Genomic DNA, 10,649 nt, shown 5'->3' on the forward strand with positions numbered 1-10,649 from the left:
GTGTTTCTATTTTTGTAAAGGAATTTACTTGGTGGCTCTGGTCAACGGCGATAAATATGCTCCCAAACATAACATGCCAAATGACAGTCTTGTTCAAAGTTAGAAATGAGTACACTTCGTAAGCCTCAACTACTTGCGATTATTCGGGTACATTTGGTACAGTAGCTTTCTGCTCTTGAGAAGATAGCTTTGAGTAGTTGGACAGGACACGCAAACTATCACGGCAGCGAGATGAGGTAGTGTTCAATTTAATAAATAAAAACACAGAAATTTATCTTGTTGATTATTCCGTTTCAGATATGAAAAGTGTCGAAAAGCTAATACAGCTGATGCACTAGTCTGCTACAGAGTGGTTGCCTACCAGAAATTTCTTCACCGGTGAGAAAACGTTGATAAGATTGAAAAATTCAAATCCTCCAATAAGCATAATAAGAGCGTGCGGTATGGCAGTTTGTAGTGCAAGATGAACCGTGTGAGCTAGAAAGACTTTAAGGTTCAATAGCCTAAATATTAGTGGGAGAGATACGTAGCGTTATTTTGATCAAGGTTGCAAAAGACGCCTCGAAATATTTTATAGAAGCTTGTTTAAATCATGATAATGGAAAATTTATCTTAGTCTCATTTACTTACTTTGGTCACCGGGACGAGCAAGTTCTCGAGGGGGGTAATTCAGGGCTTGTGGCCCAATATGCGGGAGCGAGCCTAGGAAGTTTTATATCTTTCAGGTGTACTTAACTGAAAATCTCCCAATGTAAACTAAAAAAAAAAAAAAATCTGTCAAGTGATAATTTCTATGATGTCTCTGCTCTACACCTGTTATACCAGCCCTCTATAATTTCTTTGTATCGCGAATTAGTGCTTTACACCGCTAGCTTTAGTAATTTATAGGCCGAACTTGTCTCACAGGCCAAGATAAGCGGGCCTGGTTCTACAAGGAATTCACGTACCTATTTACCTAAGAATCTCCTACTAGAATTTCAGGACAATAACAAGCATGTGAATAGTTTAGAAACTTACGACTGTAATACAACTGTTGCAGAAAATTCTTAAGCTTCGTGATCTTCTGTCTGAAAAGCAGCTTGGTACAGTGGCAAAAGAAACAAAGTGTTGAGCAGTAAGCATTGATTATCTTTAGGTCGTATAAGACCTAAAGCAATAAGATGAAACCAACGGGGATCGACGTGTTGTAGAGCTTTCATTCTTACGACACTGTCTTGGATAAAAATGTACGTGGAGTCATTGCATGTACGGTATATCCAAACATTGTTCTTTACTTCTTTGTTGGTGAGTCGAAAACTAAACGATAGTTACAAATTTTAGCAGATGGTAGAATACTTGGAGTCAATCATCTGCAGTTGAACATATTAACACATAATCAATCAAACAATAAACAATTGTAATAAACGTACAAATGAATGATACAATAGTATCCGAATGTAATATCTAAATGAACTGGTTTCCTCGTTAAATTAATTGTGTTCTGCTATGGTTTCGTTTTCTCTTCGAGTACCAAAACGGTTCGTGTCAAAGGATTCCAATATATGTAAACAGAACGATAAACCACCTTCATGTTTTATACCTTCTGCTTATACCTTCATATAAAGTTAAATCAAGATCGTCTTTATGTCCATTTTGTTACATTTGTAAGATGGGGACGTTATTACAAAATAATAATCATAACTCATTCAATCAACAATTAAGCTACTGTCAATAATATATTGGTTTTCTAAAGGTTTTGTTTGTATTAATCTATTTCAGGTTTTCTTCCGATCTGCCATTTGTACTTTAAGTCCCTTGGCAGAAAGCAGAAAACCTTGAATACTACATATCGGCTCTTTTAAACTATCATGTGGCTCGTTCACAATCCTCTCTCGCAGTCACTCGTTATCTACAAATAAGTAACCTTATCCGGCTGGAGCTAATGGTAGCAGTGCGGGTCCTAGAGTTCACATATCCTCTTTGACACACAAACATTCGATTGGGTTCATGCTCAGACCATTTCTTAGTCTAACAGTATCTAGGAATGAAGGATTAATCTTCCTAACGCTGTGTCTGACTTTAGTTTATCCCCCAGAAAATTTCCTGCACTTCATTAAGCAATGTTGGTTAAACATATCCCTTGTAATTTCGCTAAATAAATCCTTTTCTCCTACGTATTCTCTAAGTTCCTTGAGTTGTTAGTATCTTGTAATCCTCTGATACCGTAATTGCATCCAATGCTTCCTTCTGTTGAGTATAGTGACGTGCAAATTTGCATAGACAACATGACCAGCTGCGTGACAAAACGGGAGCGTTAAATTAATAGTCTACAAATGAAGTTTCTATTTCCCTGTTCGATCTAGCCCCTTTGGAATAATACCAATACGATAACGATCTGCCCTATATACTGCAGCCAGAGCTTGCCGGTTCGGAAAAGTTCACCATCTTAATTTTGAGATTTCTTCGAAATCGTTTTTTAGTGCAGTTTCATTTTTTGTAAATGTTGCATATTTACTTCGTCATCCAGACATTGTTGAATAAGATCGCAGATCCTAGATTTTGTCATGTCCTCCGAGGGTTCTAAACGTCTTCATAGCTATATGTAAGGATCGCCGAGCAAAGTCTAGAAGTTAGTTCTCGTTGATGTTCAATAGGTATGGCCATTAAGCATTTTCACTAATAGTGTAATAGTGCACAGAATACCCAAAAGTTTTTCTATACCATTTCGTGACATAATGTATTCAATCATGCCTAGAAATTAATTAAGTGGAAACCTCCTAAGGGCGGTGCATCTTTGGCCAGTTCAGAAATTACTTCAACTGAAGGTACTCTTTGTACACCTTTCCAGTATAATGGCTGATCTAATGTCATAAGAAGAGTGCTTTATCCACTATCCTTGCACTTATTTATTGTATGCAAAACAGTAGATTATATAGTATTGGTACTTGATTTGAAGAAATACAGAGGGACTACACTGTTTATTACAAGAGATATGTGTATCTCACTATTCAAAATCGTTGTGGCGAAGCTTTCACAAGATCAATAGTTATCCCATGTGTGAATATTGAGGAAATACAGAGGGACTATACTGCTTATATCAAAAGTTGTGTGTATCTCACCATTCCACAATCGTTGTGGCGAAGCTTTCACAAGATCAATACCTATCCAAAGAATGTTTAAGAAAAAGAAATCGAGACGCGAGACGCGAGTGAAGATGATAAAATCTTGCAAGTAAGACAGCATTGACACATCAAGTACATGACTGTATAGCATTAGAGGGGAAGTGGATATCAGAATGACAAAATGTGATACGTTAGTCTTATCAAGACAATCCTTGATTATCATTGATAAATTAATACTTATGTTGTTTACATTTGGTATCACAACCTTCTTCAATCTTACCACCCAAACTAAAACAAACCGCTGTACGATCCCAAGTTTATATCTGTGCGATACCCTCGTCTTATAAAAAGAGAAGTAAATCCACCGTTTTATAATTGTACGCCATTATATAATGTGAGTTAAGTTCCTCTAAAGCACTGCTGCATCGTTTTTAAAATCTAGGTAGACAATTTAAGATCCTGCGGCCACCGATAAGGTACAGAATTTCTTTACAAACTGTAAGCCAATATGAATTAAAGAATGCATGTCGTTGTCCAGTGCTGACTTTTAAATTTCACAGCATTTAGACACATCGAAAGATAATCCTCGAATTATTGGAACGGCTGCTGCACCCTAAACAACTTATTAAAAAAACGAACATCCCCGTCCATCCTCAAAATTGTTTCTTTAATCACCGCACTACTCAGAGATCGATTTCATCCTTTATTAATATCTCTTTTCAGACTATCTAGATTACTATTACAATGAAGTCAAGTGAGATCTCTGTTAATGTTCTAAATTGAAGGTGATTTCAGACGTTGCAGATGCATATTACAAAAAGCTTCACCAGCTATGGGATGGCTGCAATTTCGCAAGTTACCTATCAACTTGCACATCATTTTATTGCGCTAACTCTTTACCAGTTTATGAAAACAATACTTTATGAGCTCACCGTAATATTCATTCTTTCACAGCTAAACTCTTCCTCTTCCGCACGTCACTGGGATTTACTCAAATATTTTGAATTTGCGAGTCCTAAGCATGATATAAGTACCGTACTCTTCGATGTTCAACCCACCGGCTCTCCTCGGTTGTACTGTACGCAAACTGATTTCACTCGTTCTAATGAGTATCGTGGCGGATCTCGACATTTACTGTTATTATCTTTTTATCTAAATGGATAATGATACCACTAGTATACTATTAGTAATACCATTATTTCTGGAGAATGCCAGAGCCGGCAGCCTTGTAGATAAATCTTAAATCTTTTGCCATATGAATGTACTGTACATTAATATCGTATTCATGTCCATTTTGTTACATCTATAAGGCTGGCACGTTATTACAAAATTATTACTGTTAATAATTCATAACTGATCTTTTACACTTACATGTGGCTCGTTAGCTGAAATTAGCATATCCACAGTGGCACAAAAAACCTCACTTCATTGGGATCGTTCTTAGAATATTTCGCTCCTGGAATTCGATGTATCCTCATCCGCAAAAAAAAGTTCGCATATACTGTAACTTCCACATTTTCATTAATAACTTGCTTTTCTGACTATATTATCGCTTCTTTGTGCTTTCCTTAACTAAGAAGTGTAATAATGCATAATTATTTATTATTTTAGAGAAAAAATAAAGCAAAATAAGAAAATTATAAGCAAAAAACCTTTAATTTTTTGAAACATTAGTGTGTCAAATAATTACACGAAGAATATCCCGTGGGAAAAAAGAGGGAAAATGACACAGGTATTAGGAAACACTCACTAACATGTGAAGCTATTGAACAGAAACATGAGCTGAAGAGTCAACTACGTATTTCTGCGTTTAATATGCAATTCACACTTCATGCACAGTTCCAATATGCAAAATCAGTCAATATCTTCAGTTGAAATTACTGATATAGGGTGAAAATGACTATTTAAAACTTCAGGTGTGAACGTGCGCTTGGAGCGATATATGAGCATTATTACAGCATATTCTTTCATGAATTGTCTCGGTGGTCAAGCGTGTTTAGTAGTGTTCTTGAAAGTCTAGCATCGGAGGGCGGCAGTTCGAATCTGCCTTCCGGCGGTTTTGATTTTTTTCAACATATGGAAACATTACTTTAAATATAAAGTTCTGCTTTGAAGTGCTTGAAAAAAAAAATCAGATGAACTATCACGTTTCAAAGCCTGTTACATTTGTTCACCCTGTCATCATTTATATACGAAGACGCTAAAATGAGGAACGTTAACATTGTTATAATGGGAACAACTTTCTGATATGAATACCAACCTTAAATCACACGTCCAAAATGAAAATTATTCATGTTCTGATACCTATTGTAATATACAGGTGTGTATATATAGAGAAAGAAAGAGAGAGAGAGAAAGTATGTGAGAAAAATAGAAAACAATATATGCTGTAATTTTAATTACAACGTAAAAAGTTATTGCAATTCATAATCTGGATTTTTACAAAGCGATTTGAACGCTTGAAGCGACTTAATATTCATAAAGCATCTTTTTCTTAAAGTGTCGCAAATAGTCCGATGCTTTGTAATATGTGCCAAAGAAATAAATGCATGTTTTTAACAGGATACTATCGTCTACCTTTTGCTTCAATTGATGGTATAAAATAATGTTGAGTTGATTTTAACATCCCTTTGAGCATCGAGGCTATATGAGACGTTTACCTACTGATTAGCGTGAAATCCGAACCACATGAGCTCACACCGGGAATCGAACCGGGTCTCTTACGTCAAAGGTGCGTATGCTAACCGCTTAGCTACGAAGGAACTCGGTATGAAACTAAAATAGCACACATTACCCCATATTATTTCACCGAAAGATTTCTGTTTTATGATCAGTTAAAATAGTATTTCTGGACACCGTAGCGAAAAATGTATTTGCTTTTTCAAGTAGTGTACGAAAATACAAAGAATAAACACAGTAGAAAGGAAACCAAGAAATGAATTCAAAATATAGTGCTTTGCCTCTCTCGAATAAATCACTCAATGTATTACAAGTGCATATCTCGTGCATTTCCAGTAGAATTATTAAAACGCGCTGGCTTTATAACTTGGCTGTGTGGTCTAGTGGCTAGCATGTGTGTCTGTGGTGTACGGGGTACCGGGTTTGATGCCCGGTGGGAGAATTTTGGAATTTTTAATGTTCTCGACGTGTCTGTGTTTGTGTCCCTATCATTCAAGGTTACTGTAAAACGTGTATAACCGAGTAGGAAATATATAGAAAGTACTGATAAGGGGAAAGTAGACTTTGGTAAGTGAACTTCGGGGCCGCCTTTCGCGACGTAAATTAAGAAGAAAATAAGTGGGTTTAGCGAGGCGCTTGAAATTACAGTCATGATTGACGGTTCGGTTCCCAGTCCGGTTTTCTTTCAATATAAGGATATTTTATTTTTTCTAAATACAACGTTACATTTTTAACCTTTGAATTGGTTATAAAAACAAAATCAGATAAACTGTCAGCTTTCAAACCTCTGTCACTTTTATTCATCATCTGTTTGTATACGAAGATGACGCTATGGAAATGCTAGCACTACCAAAGTTCAAATAGATTTCTAAGTTAATATCAAATTGAAAACACACGCCCAAAATGAGAATATATGTTTCTGCTTTATATGTATAGTTCAATTATACCAAAGAAAATCCGCTATCCCCATTCCCTTTGGCGGTTGGGATAACTTTAAAATTTTAAAGTGGGACCCCCATTTCTTATTGGACATTTCGATTCTCCAGAAAAAAGTGACTGATTTCACCCAGAATTGAAAACAATTCCTTCACGGATGGCACTTTAATCGATACCGGAAAAGGAGGGGTAGCAAAACGTTATGAAAATGTTTTTTGTCAGATCCGTGCTCTGTGGTCATACAGTTAGCATACTGGACTGCACAGTCAGAGATCCTGATTTCAATTCCTAGTAACCCTAGGGGAACACCAAATGAGTACATAACAAGTAGTGACTATTTTCATGAATATATGCATCATATAAAAATCGCTTAAAGTTTGATACTAAGATATTATTATTATTATTATTGTTATTATTATGTTACATATTACTTGAGCTTATAATTAGGAAGACCTAGGCGCAGATGGGAGGACAATATTAAGATGGATCTCGCAGAAATAGGAATACAAAGTAGAAACTGGATCCAGTTAGCTAAGGATAGAAGTCAGTGGAGAGCTTTTGTGAATGCGGCATTGAACCTCCGGGTTCCATAGGCCATAGAATTAGTTAGTTAGTTAGGAGGGTAAGTGTGCCTAAAGTCAGCCGTCTCCATTAGTCAGCCATTTTTCAGTAAAAAGCATATTAAATAAACATACAGTAGCTTGTTATCAAACAAATAATCAACTACAACTTAAATCAGAGCTCCAGTATTCAACCTCATTTGTTCTGGCCTGGTGTGACTCCTCGTGGCAGGAAAGAAAAATTATCATTTGAGGTCTGCTGATGCAAGTGAGCAAAGTGCGCATTTTGTTAATAAAAAAATAAGGAAGAAGCTTTACTTCAAAGTTAAGTTAAAATTATATTATTGTAAAATAGTACGAGTTATTGCTTTCTTCTATGCATGAATGTATCGTAGCTTATCAAAAATTCGTGGTTTATGATACAAAACAAGATATTGCGTAGAAATAAGGGGGGCTGACTACAAGTTGCATTTTTGATAACGTTTTCCGGTAGTCAGCCATTAGGGGCTGACTACTGGAAATGACTCTTCACTTCAATTTCAATGGCCAGCCCCCCATTACTTTCAGCGGACCATAATCCAGTAGTCATCCCACATATACTAAAGTAGTCATCCACTTATCATTCATTCAATTTAAATGACACATGGCATACAACTAAGACACTTAACTAATACGTAGAAGACTTTTCTAACGATTTAATGAAAAAGTAACTGTTATGATGTCACTAATTGCATCATACAAGTATAATACAGTTATAAAGTACGGGACAAAATTAAACGATCGAAAATGCAATTAAAACTTATGACGATGTTGGTCGTTTATTTTTGTCCCGTACTTTAATATCAGTCTGGTATTGTAACCATTTCAATTCTTGTATTTTTCTAGAACTGAGGGAAAAAAGGTTAAGGATTTATGGCTGGTCTGAATTATTTCTCTAAAATTTAAAAAGGACAGGTAATGAGTATTTATTTTACCCTAAGCATACGCCCTATATAAGCTTTGGGGGCCCGGGCCCCCCGGCCCTAGTAGGATCGACGCCCTTGACCCTGATCATAGCTTAATCTTTTAATCTAAGGTAGCTATGAGAAAGTAATGGTTATCCATATCTAATTGATTTACTCCGCACAATGTCGCGTTTCTGCACGTTTTTAATTCCAAGGCTGCAACTCCTCTTCAACTATTATTATTATTATTATTATTATTATTATTATTATTATTATTATTATTATTATTATTATTATTATTATTATTATTATTATTATTATCTGTTCTTATCTGCTCTGTTCCTAGAGTTGCCTGATTGCCGAAACAATACAGAATAATCATAAATATTTACATTCTAACTCACTATGAGCGTGAGAAAAATATGTCTAACAGTTTAAGAACGCGTGATTTAGCGTTTCTTTCAACCAGTCCAAAGACATCTACTGGAATAGACTCAGTGTCAGATGTTTTTGCAATCAGGTGCGTTGAGGATACTCTATCCAAAGAGTCTTCTTATTCTACACTAATGAACACATATAAGGCTATTGTTCTGTCCGAAGAGGATCGATCTGCTATCAGTAGATACTTGCTAGTGAAATGCTCGATATCTTAGTCCTGGAACATACCAAATTTTAGCAATTGGCCGTCTAGAGCCTACAAATATATCTTCGATATCAGAAATAGACGTTACATCTGACTCAAACCAGGAAAACAACATATCCGTTATGGCATCTTGTACTGAAGCGACGCAAGGTGAAAGGTCTGCTTCTGTTTCTACAGTCAGTAGAGCCAGAAATAACTCCATATGATCTCAGGAGAAATTCAAAGAAAACCTTCGTAAAATACTTCCATATTATCTGGCTTTGATTAGCATCTTTTCTGGCTAGCTCCAATCAAAAACAAAACTACCAAACATGTGCCCAGAGAAAAAGTTCAAAGTGCAGTATCCTCCCAAGCATGGAGAAATTATCAGATGGTAAAGAATGAAAAGAAAAGAAAACTAGAAGAGGAATGTCTAAAATGAAAAAGGGAGAGAATACAAAAGAAAGGAAAAAATTTAAGTCAAACAAAAAGAAAAGGACTGTCAAGCCAAGTAGCACTAGTAGTTAAAAAGACGAGACGCAAGAAGTTGTTGAAATGCCGTCTAAGGCCTGAAGAAGAATTCATAAGTGATATTGAGAACGATACACCTAAATATATTGGGTGTCACTTTTGTGATCACTGGTACCACTTAAAATGCACGTGCCTCAGTGTATTATCGTACGAGGAACCTGCTAAACAAGTGCTTATGTGTCCTGAATGTGCTTAATGAACTTCATATTAAAGGGTTAATGTCATAGCTAAATATAAATATCAATGTAAATATAAATGTAAATATAAATAGGCCTATATATTAGTTTTAAATAGGCTAGTCTAGGCCGAGGCACATTTTTCTTAGTTTATGGTAAATATCATACAAGAAGTCTTTTTTCCTGTATCGCAATATATTTTCCACCAGGCCTGCTTCTAGCCACAGAGGTTTGGGGGGACATAGATATGTTAGGGGGGGCAAGTCATTAAAAATCTCTTACACATATCTAAATTGTGTTTTTTGTGTTGAGGTCTGGAGGGGCCACGAAAAGTTTAGGAGGGCCAGGCCCCCTAGCTCCCTCTAGTTGCGGGCCTGTTTTCCACGTAGTTTTTCTTTGTAGGAACTCTGAGTGCAATATATTTGTCCCTTAATTTGCTACTGAGGAATTGACCTCTAAAATTCCATTAGTAGTCAATTCTATAGTGTGGCTGAGTACTGGTTAAAGTAATGGCTGACCTTTGGTTTTCATAGGCCGACTACTGTTTTTTTCAGGGTTTCTGGTATTTTCTTTTTCCTGTGTAATTATGTATAAAAGATTTCCTATGCGAGCTACACAAACGTAATTTAAACACTGTTCTTTCTAATTACATATGCAGTAAAAGTTATTAGTAAAAAATATTTTTTTTTATACTTTAAAAAAGTTGAAAATCTCCTTAAATGGTCGACTACTGGCACATTTACCCTATTACTTGAGATGCAAACTATAGTTGCAATTTTTTGAAGGAATATTGCCTAACTGGAAAGTAGAACTTTACATATTGTTTTGTCTGTGAAACATATGCTTGTTTAGCTTTATTTGAAAGTGTTAATTTTGCCAAAAATATTGAACGTTGGAAAACCGCAATAGCATTTCCTTACAGGGGCCAAAAAAAGAGAGCTGATATTTCTAAAGGAGGCAATCGTAACAAAAACGGATAGGAGATAAACAGAAATCGAAAATGTTATGTTGAAAACATTTTCATTGATTTTGTCTTCTGCCTGAGGCCTTGACAAGGTCAGACAAATATTGTCTATTACGTTTAAAATTGCCTAAAGGAA

The sequence above is a fragment of the Thermobia domestica genome, chromosome 13 (genome assembly GCF_964235325.1).
Source record: "Thermobia domestica chromosome 13, izTheDome1.hap1.1, whole genome shotgun sequence".
NCBI classification, from domain to species: Eukaryota; Metazoa; Arthropoda; class Insecta; order Zygentoma; family Lepismatidae; genus Thermobia; species Thermobia domestica.